This window comes from Melitaea cinxia, chromosome 28 (genome assembly GCF_905220565.1).
Source record: "Melitaea cinxia chromosome 28, ilMelCinx1.1, whole genome shotgun sequence".
NCBI classification, from domain to species: domain Eukaryota; kingdom Metazoa; phylum Arthropoda; class Insecta; order Lepidoptera; family Nymphalidae; genus Melitaea; species Melitaea cinxia.
In genome coordinates, this window is record NC_059421.1 from 9,775,301 (window position 1) to 9,786,189 (window position 10,889).

Sequence of the window (10,889 nt, forward strand, 5' to 3'; positions counted from 1 at the left end):
AGATGTCTACGCCGTATAAGGAACCTATCTGCCAAATTTCAAGTTTTTAGGTGTTAAAGTTTCGGAGATTTCGTGATGAGTGAGTCAACCTACCATCCCCCGTTTTAACCCCAAAAAGAAATGGAATTCTAAAGATAAATTATTTGAATACCTTGTCACTATCTATAGAGCATAAATTTTAAAATTTCAAGTCTCTTCCTTCAAAAACATAGGACTTTCATACAAATTTCCAACCCCGTTTTATCCCCTTAAGGGTCGAGTTTCATAAAATCCGTTCTTAGCAAATGTCTGCGCTCTATAAAAAACGTGCCTGCCAAATTTCAAGTTTAAATCTGTTATAGTTTCGAAGATTTCGTGATGAGTTAGTCAACCTACCATCCCCCGTTTTAACCCCAAAAGGGAGTTGATTTCTAAAGATACATTATTTGAACACCTTCTCACTATCTATAGAGCATAAATTTTAAATTTCAAGTCTCTTCCTTTAAAAACATAGGACTTTCATACAAATTTCCAACCCCCGTTTTATCCCCTCAAGGGTCGAGTTTCATAAAATCCGTTCTTAGCAAATGTTTGCGCTTTATAAAAAACGTACCTGCCAAATTTCAAGTTTGAAGCTGTTATAGTTTCGAAGATTTCGTGATGAGTGAGTCAACCTACCATCCCCCCTTTATCCCCAAAAGGGAGTTGATTTCTAAAGATACATTATTTGAACACCTTCTCACTATCTATAGAGCATAAATTTTAATTTTCAAGTCTCTTCCTTCAAAAACATAGGACTTTTATACAAATTTCCAACCCCCGTTTAATCCCCTTAAGGGTCGAGTTTCATAAAATCCGTTCTTAGCAAATGTCTGCGCTTTATAAAAAACGTACCTGCCAAATTTCAAGTTTGAAGCTGTTATAGTTTCGAAGATTTCGTGATGAGTGAGTCAACCTACTATCCCCCGTTTTAACCCCAAAATGGAGTTGATTTCTAAACATACATTATTTGAACACCTTCTCACTATCTATAGAGCATAAATTTTAAAATTTCAAGTCTCTTCCTTCAAAAACATAGGACTTTCATACAAATTTCCAACCCCCGTTTTATCCCCTTAAGGGTCAAGTTTCATAAAATCCGTTCTTAGCAAATGTCTGCGCTCTATAAAAAACGTACCTGCCAAATTTCAAGTTTGAAGCTGTTATAGTTTCGGAGATTTCGTGATGAGCGAATCAACCTACCATCTCCCGTTATAACCCCAAAAGGGAGTTGATTTCTAAAGATACATTATTAAAACACCTTCTCACTATCTATAAAGCATACGTTTTAAATTTCAAGTCTCTAACTTCAAAAACATAGGACTTTCATACAAACTACCAACCCCCGTTTTACCCCCTTAGGGGTTGAGTTTCTTAAAATCTATTCTTAGCAGATGTTTATACCCTATAAGGAACCTACTTACTAAATTTGAAGTTTGTAGCTGTTATAGTTTTGGAGATTTCGTGATGAGCGAGTCAACCTACCATCTCCCGTTATAACCCCAAAAGGGAGTTGATTTCTGAAGATACATTATTTAGACACCTTCTCACTATCTATAAAACATACGTTTTAAATTTCAAGTCTCTTACTTCAAAAACATAAGTTTTTCATACAAACTACCAACCCTCGTTTTACCCTTTTACGGGGTCGAGTTTCGTAAAATCCGGTCTTAACAGATGTTTACGCCCTATAAGGAACCTACCTGCCAAATTTTAAGTTTGTGGCTGTTATAGTTTCGGAGATTTCGTGATCAGTGATTCAACCTACCATCCTCCGTTTTAACCCCAATAGGGAGTTGATTTCTAAAGATACATTATTTGTACACCTTTTCATCATCTATAGAGCATATATTTTAAATTTCAAGTCTCTTACTTCAAAAACATAGGACTTTCATTCAAACATCCAACCCCCGTTTTACCCCCTTAGGGGTCGAGTTTCGTAAAATCCATTCTTAGTGGTAGTTTACGCCCTATAAGGAGCCTACCTGCTACATTTCAAGTTTTTAGATGTTATAGTTTCGGAGATTTCGTGATTAGTGAGCCGACCTACTATCCCCCGTTTTAACCCAAAAAGGGGTTGATTTCTAAAGATACATTATTTGGACACCTTTTCACCATCTATCTATAGAGCTTACATTTTAAATTTCAAGTCTCTTACGTCAAAAACATGGGACTCTCATACAAACTTCCAACCCCCATTTTACCCCCTTAGGGGTTAAGTTTCATAAATTCCGTTCTTAGCGGATGTCTACTTCCTATAAGGAGCCTACCTGCCAAATTTCAAGTTTGTAGGTGTTATAGTTTCAGAGATTTCGTGATGAATGACCTTTCGCGTTTATATATATTATAGATATAGAGAAGGAGTGCAGAATGCGAATATTTTTTTTAATTATGCATAAAAATATATTAAATCAATAGAAAAAAACATTACACACACTACCATGTATTTGACACACACACGCATATTATACTCTTTTGTTGTTTGTCAAAGTCTGTAGTCAAAAAGAAAAATTTTAAAAAAGGTTCTTTATTTTCATAATTTTTCGGTTTTCTTTCATTTGAATTTTTAACTATGGTCGAATTTCGTCCTCTGGGCGACCACTAGTATTAATAAATATAAGAATAAACAAATTACTATAACACATTCCAAAACCCCAAGTACCTGTACCTGTTTTAGGGATTCGAAATCCCAAAAGTAACTTAAACAGAGACTAACAGCTATATGGCCTACATGAACAATTAGCATGAGCGTTGATGATGTTACTATGATATAGCGGAAAATTCCGTGCTCGAAATCAGTAGTGCATTAAATAATAATTTCAAGCAGTGTTGCGTTCCTGTTGGTGAGTAAGGTGACCAGAAGAAGCCCCTGGGGGAAATCGGAGATGAGGTCGGCAACACGCTTGCGATACTTCTGGTGTTACAGATATCTATAAGCTACGGTAACCGCTTACCATCAGGTGAGCCGCGTGCTTGTTTGCCGATCTAGTTGTAAGTATAAATAAATAAAATGATAAAATAAAAAAACGATAAAACAAAATTATTAATTAAAAATACCTAGACAATTTTGATCTTTATTTTTGAGAGGTCTCGGTAGATGAAAAACCATCATGGTAACTATTCAATTTTTAATAAGACCTTAAGTTAAAAAAAATCGAGCAGGCAACTACACTTATCCACGCTAATAAGAAAGTAATGACATTTACACCGTATCCCCGACTAACAAGACCCTTATATTAAACAACAACCCGGGTTTTATATGAAAACATTAAAAATCTATCGCCAATCGTAATCATTTCGTAAACAAAGGGAAGTGATCCGAGACGCTTATCTTGAAAATATCGGAAATTCGTAGGAAATCATTTTAAGATTATCTTATCAGATTTTTAACTGGTTGCGAAGAGACTAAAGCGTGTCATGCGTTTTTTTTTATGGTAATGCATATCTTCATCAATCATCTCTACTAATATTATAAAGCTGACGAGTTTTTTTTATATGTTTGTTTAAGCGCGCTAATCTCATGAAATACTGGTTGAAATTGATTTTTTTTTGCATTAGATATTCCATTTTCTATGAAAGGCTATAAAAATTTGACTGAGGTAGGGCACAGCAGAAAATTTCCTGCTTAAAGTCTGGAGCAGCCCGACTGGGGTAAAACAGCTAAATAATAGGTACTTTTTTCAACTAGTGTTGTGTTTTTGTGTATAGCAGAATCATCGAATTTACAAAAAGAGCTTATAGAACTAAAAGAGAGAAAATAATTATATTTATTTCTGATTTTTACTTTCAATTCTTTATAGTAATAAAAAGAGTTTAAGAGAGCAGCCCGACTGAGGTTATACCTCGACCTTACAGAAGATCACAGCTAAATAATACTGTTTTCAAGCAGTATTGTGTTCCTGTTGGTGAGTAAGGTGACCAGATCTCCTGGGTGGGATTGGGGATTGGGTCGGCAACGCGCTTGCGATGCTTCTGGTGTTACAGACGTCTATAAGCTACGGTAATCGCTTACCATCAGGCAGGCCGTACGCTTGTTTGCCGACCTAGTTAGTTATATAAAAAAATTTAAGCTATGTAATATTTTAGTTTTTTTTTCTCAAATTCATCATTACATCATCATAATAGCCTATATAGTCCACTGCTGGACATAGGCTTCCACAAGTGTACGCCAAAAATAACGTGAACTCATGTGTGTTGTCTATTGTCACCACGCTGGGCAGGCGGGTTGGTGACCGCAGTACTGGCTTTGTCGCACCGAAGACGCTGCTGTCCGTCTTCGGCCTGTGTATTTCAAAGCCAGCAGTTGGATGGTTATCCCGCCACCGGTCGGCTTTTTAAGTTCCAAGGTGGTAGGGGAACTGTGTTATCCCTTAGTCGCCTCTTACGACACCCACGGGAAGAGAGGGAGTGGCTATATTCTTTAGTACCGTAGCCACACAGTACGTAGTTTTCTCAAATTAATGCGTGTAAAACCACGGGGTACAACTTGTAATATTATATAACTAGCCTTCCGTCTGCGTTGTCGACCGTCTTTGACTATATCACTTCTCTTCTTCTCTCCCGGTCAAAGATATTTTAAATCCGCCCTGTAGTTTTATCCCTTACAAAAAAAAAATTACAAAAAATCAAATATTTTCTCTTTATAATATTAGTATTAATAGCTAAGTATAGTAGAATATACATTGATATACAAGTATTTTTTATTAAGTAACGAGCTGACCCGTGAAATTCGTACACCTATCAGTTCATCCATGAATATGACTTTTATTTTACTTTTATACAAAGCTTCGGTTAGAAAAAATCACAGTGATTGGGGCATAACGTTGACATATCACGCGTATTTGACGACGCGTTGGCGCAGAGGTCACAGCACCCTAGCGGTCGCTAATTCGCACATGACAAACATTTGTATGGGCTATATAGATGTTTGTCGTGGTCTGGGCATTTGTGCTTGTGTATTGTGTTCCGGAGCCCCTACAGGAAATAATCCTACTGGAGGCCGTGGAAAAGTGAAGCATTTATTTACATATTTCACACGTATTAAATTTTCTTTGACCGCTTAATTCCTAAAGCACAAAAAACAACCAACAAACCCTTCAACCTTGATGTCTTTCTAGAAACTTGTATCAAGATGCTTAATTAAAATTCAATCAGATATTTCTAGTTACAGATAATATTCTGAACATTTCAAATAACCTTACACAAAAAATACACGTGTATTTTTGGCGTGGCGATAGTCTAACTCTCTCGAATCTCACCAAGTATTACCAAGGAGTTAAGGAGCCAAAAACTTGCTAAAAACATCACATATTTTAATGGAAGACTTTATACCAAATCTGACACACTTTAGGATATTATATACAATTGAGGAGTGTAATTTATGGTTAAACGAAACTGTCGTTAAACGTTGTACTTCTTAAGTTAGATAAGTTAGGGTTACTTTTTTTTTTTTTTTTTGTTAAACGAAACTGTCGTTAAACGTACTTCTTAAGTTAAATCATCATTACAGCCTATACAGTCCACTGCTGGACATAGGCCTCCACAAGCTTACGCCAAAAATAACGTGAACTCATGTGTTTTGCCCATAGTCACCACGCTGGGCAGGCGGGTTGGTGACCGCAGTACTGGCTTTGTCGCACCGAAGACGCTTAAGTTAAATAGGTTAGGGTTATATTTTTTTTTTTTTTGTTAAACGAAACTCCTCGATTATACATATTTACCACACTTTATAAGCACAGCCAGTCACAAACGTCAAATAACTAAATAAATGAACGTACCAAATAGCATTACACATTCCATTTGCCTCGCAAACGCTGAATCTGTATCAAACAACGTTAACTGCACTTTGTGTTGTTCAATCAAACCTCCAGTCATATTCAAACGTTTAGTATTCGCTTTGTTACCTAGGTCTTGGTATCGGTTCTAGTTGAAATGTTTAATTATTAATTTAGCTAAAATTAATTGGTCATTTGTTGTAACTTACTTGGGTATTTATCAAGATTGACAGACACTTGAAGATGTACGGTTTTAACAATATGACGAATGATATGATAAATATAATTGTGTTTGCTCGCAAACGAAAAAAAACCGACTTCAGTTACATCGACAAGTAATACAACGTAAGTAGACGAAAAACATTGACAAACGCACTAGTCGTCACTACAATTTTCGAGGGTTTTCCTCGATTTCTCTGGAATTCCATCATCAGATCCTGGTTCCCTTATAATGGTACCATACTTGGGATATCTCCTTTCCAACAAAAAAGAATTATCAAAATCGGGTATACGACGAAGTTATCCCCGAACATACATTTAAAAAAATATGTATTACATCAGTTGCAATAGGCAGCCTTATCGCTAATATAGCGATCTCTATTCCAGGCAACCTTTGGGCAGAGGACTAACATAGAGAGGGTGAGATGGTGCGCAAACATTTTATGTAATAGGAATATTTATGTACATATACAGATACATACAAACAGACATACCCAGTTACCCACACATGTACGTATATTAATGTTTATAGTCGAAAATGTTTTTTTGTTTTTAATCGGCTGCCATAAAAGGAGGAGGCTTACTTTATTTATTAACCGTTTTCAAAAAAAGGAAGTTCACAATTCGACTGTATTTTTTTTTAATGTATGTTATTTCAGAACTTTTGATTGGGTGGACCGATTTCGACAAAAATGTTTTTTATCGAAAGGTGGTGTGCGTCATTTGGTCCCATTTAAATTTAATGAGATCTAAGAATTACTTTTCGAGTTATATCTAATAATGCGTTTTTACTTGACTATTTTTTCGTCGACCTACGTTGTATTATACCGTATAACTTTTTACTGGGTGTGCCGATTTTAATGATTTTTAATTAAATCGAAAGCTGATGTTGATTTATAATAATAATAATAATAATAATAATAATCCCCACCAGTTGGCTTGGCGACGACAGAGTCCCAAGGGACTCAGCATTCGTTGCCCGCCGCTGGTGGAGTACGTCGCATGAGATGGACACCGAAAATGAACGAGAGTGTCATGCGTGCGTACTATAGGGCTGTAGGACGTGAAACCGGGCGCACTGGCTACCGGGCAGTAATGCACCGCGAGTTCCTACTGCTTGAGCCTACGCTAACTGTTACGGAACAGAACCTGGCAGATCGAGCTCGGTACATCCAACGAAAGGGCATATTTGACGCCGCCGAGCTCGAACGATTTCGACGTGAGGCTGCTCCTGAAGTCGAACCCGTGTCCACGGTGCGCAACGAAGTGTCAACGCAACAAGAAGGCGTTTGTAGCGAAGCGCCTGTGGAGGTGATCACTGAGGGAGCAGTCGCCCAAAAAGTAGAACAGATGAGAGGGATCTTGCAAGAGGCGATTTCCGAGACTCGAGGCGCTCCTCTGGAATTGAGACCGCGACTCTCTCGCCTCCCCCTCAATGCCGCGACGCGGAATGCCATTGAGGCAGCCAACAGACTGTTACCTCCCTATTTGGAAGGCAGCCTCAGCTTGGAGGATACGGGTTCTATTCTCTTCGGCGCCGCTCTAGCGGTGCACCGCCTTGTCGGAGCCAAGACCCAGGAGTCTGGACGCGCTACTCATAAGAATAGCGACGTACCAGCCTGGAAGAGGAGAATATAACGCCGTATCAACCTGGCCAGGGCCCTCATTGGTAGGCTGCTAGCTTTCAGGTCGGGCAACACAAGGCCAAGGATTGTGCGCTCTGTTAGAATGGCCTTCAACGGGCTAGGCATCAGCCTCGATCAGCCTGACATAGCCGATAAACTAACGGAGCGCATCGACGGCCTGAAGCAGAGAATCGCGGCGTGGGGAAAGCGCATTCGCAGGTACTCTGAGAGAGTTGAGCGCTTTCGACAAAATCGCCTCTTCGTGAGTGATCAGAAAAGGTTCTATAGAAAGCTGGAGAACCCGATATCGGGCTCTGCTTCCCTAAAACCGAGTACGGTTGACCTCGTCGCCTTCTGGCGCAACATATGGTCAGGGGAGGTGGAGCACGAGGAGGGCCCTTGGATTGCGGCGGTTCAGGACGCATGTGCTAAAATCGAACCGATGAACCCAATCGCCATCTCTACGGAGGACGTCAGTGGTGCGGTCCGGCGGGCTCCGAACTGGAAAAGTCCGGGGGCCGACGGTCTGCATCACTACTGGCTGAAAGGGCTCTCGGTCTGCCATGCGACCTTGGCTCGACAATACCAAGAGGCAATAGATCGGAAGACACTCCCGAACCTTTTCACTACCGGGATCACTCACTTAGCTCCAAAGTCCACCAACACCGCAGATCCCACCAACTACCGCCCCATAACGTGTCTGACCTCCATCTACAAGACACTGACGTCCGTTCTGAGCTGTAAGATCTCACGACATATTGGGGAGTTTAATATCTTGTCTGCAGCTCAGAACGGATGTCGTGGAGGCGGTCGCGGTACAAAGAAGCTCCTTCTCATCGACTCCGTGGCGGGCCAGCTTGTCAGACGCAACCGTCGGAACTTTTCGGCCGCCTGGATCGACTACAAAAAGGCTTTCGACTCGGTACCTCATTCATGGCTCCTGAGGGTCCTCGAGCTGTACAAGATTGACGAGGCAGTTCGAGACTTCCTCGGAGTATGTATGGGGCAATGGAGCACGATCCTATGTCTCCAGGGCGAGCGACTGACGGGTGCGGATGACCCAATCAGGATACGGAGGGGTATTTTCCAGGGTGATTGCCTGAGTCCACTATGGTTCTGCTTGTCCATGAACCCTCTAAGCACCCTGCTGGAGCGTTCGGGGACAGGCTTTCAGTTCCGGAGAGGAGGTACTAAATTCTCCCACCTTCTTTACATGGACGACCTCAAATTGCTGGCACCTAACGCTGCACGCCTGCAGGAACTGCTGAAAATCACTACGGAGTTCAGCAGTTCCATCAGGGTGCAGCTTGGAGTGGATAAGTGTGCGGTCGTGCATGTGGACAGGGGTCAGGTGACTCAATCGTCGCAGCTTAGCCTCGAATTAACATCATTCAAGACCCTTTCCGAAGCTGAATCTTACCGGTATCTGGGCATGTCACAATGCATAGGGGTGAAGGAAGTGGACATGAAACAGGCAGTTTGTGAAATCTTTTTTCGACGGCTGACAAAAGTTCTTCGGAGCTACTTGTCTGGAGCCAACAAGGTCCGAGCCTATAACGCTTGGGTCATGCCCACTCTCCTGTACACCTTTGGCATACTCAGATGGACTCAGACCGAACTTGACGCCCTGGACAGAAGAGTCCGCACAACTATGACGCACCATCGCATGCACCACCCTAAGTCGTCGGTCATGAGACTGTACATCCCGCAGAAGTGTGGTGGTCGAGGCATGTTAAGCGCTAAGACTATGCATAACCGCGAGGTGTGCAGCCTCAGGGCCTACTTTGAAACGAGACGGGACAGCGCTTTGCATGGTGACGTTTCAATGTGTGACAAAGGACTAACCCCCCTAGCCTTGGCCAAAGAGAACTGGCAGAAACCGGTCGTACTGAGCACCTCTGACCGGGAGACCGTATGGATGGAGAAGGAACTGCATGGACGGTTCTACAAGGCGCTTCACGCACCACACGTGGACAGTAAGGCCTCCGTGCAGTGGCTGCGATTCGGCGACCTCTTTGGGGAAACCGAAGGTTTTGTCTGTGCAATACAAGATCGGGTGGTCAAGACGAACAACTACCGAAAGCACGTCCTGAAGGATGGCACTCCCGACTTCTGTCGAGCCTGTCGTCATCCCGGTGAGTCACTCAGGCATGTGCTTTCGGGTTGTTCCGCGCTTGCTAATACTGAGTATTTGCACAGACACAACCAAGTGGCCAAGATTCTCCACCAAGAGCTTGCTCTTATGTACGGTCTCCTGGAACAGAGGATGCCGTATTACCAATACTCACCGGTGCCAGTACTCGAACGCGACGGAGTCCGGCTCTACTGGGACCTGCCTATCGCCACAGACAGGACGATACTGGCGAACAAGCCTGATATCGTGGTGATGGACAGGGCACGGTCGAGGGTATTTTTAGTGGACATCACCGTCCCGCATGACGAGAACCTCGTGAAAGCCGAGACTGAGAAAAAACGTAAATATCTGGATCTGGCGCACGAGATTGTCGACATGTGGGGTGTGGGGTCCGCTGAAATAATCCCTATCGTAATATCTGCCAACGGTTTGATCCCGGTTAGCCTCGCTCACCATCTGAGGCAACTGGGGATCCGGGACGGTTCGCTCGCAGCCAGGATGCAGAAGGCGGTGTTACTTGACTCGGCTAGGATTGTCCGCCGGTTTCTCAGCCTACAGCCCTAACCCCCGGCCGTTTGATCTCCCTGCCGGGGCGTATTCCACCACCCGCTTATATTTATACATGTAAGTATAAGTAAATTTACTATATTATTTATATAAGTAGTTATTATAATATATGTATCTATTATGTATTGGGCGGGCGGAGTGACATTCAGTGAAATAATAATAATATTCTTTATTGCACACCATTAAAATATACAAACAAAAGTAGTATAATTAGAGGAAGATGTACAAAGGCGGTCTTATCGCTAAAAGAGCGATTTCTTCCAGACAACCTTTGGGTATAGGACAGCGCATAGAAAAGCGGTTAGGAAGTGTACAAATAATTGTTATAGAAATTATAATACATCACAATAGATTATAAAATTATACATACATATATACATACATACATATACTTACACACTTACATACATTCACATATAGACATATACTCATATATAAATATAAATAATTCATACATATTTATGTGATCCAAAGATGAAAAGATAATCATGGCGAATTTAGTGACAGATAGTGAGCCTTAAGATACTTTTTGAAGCTAAAGACTGATTGAGC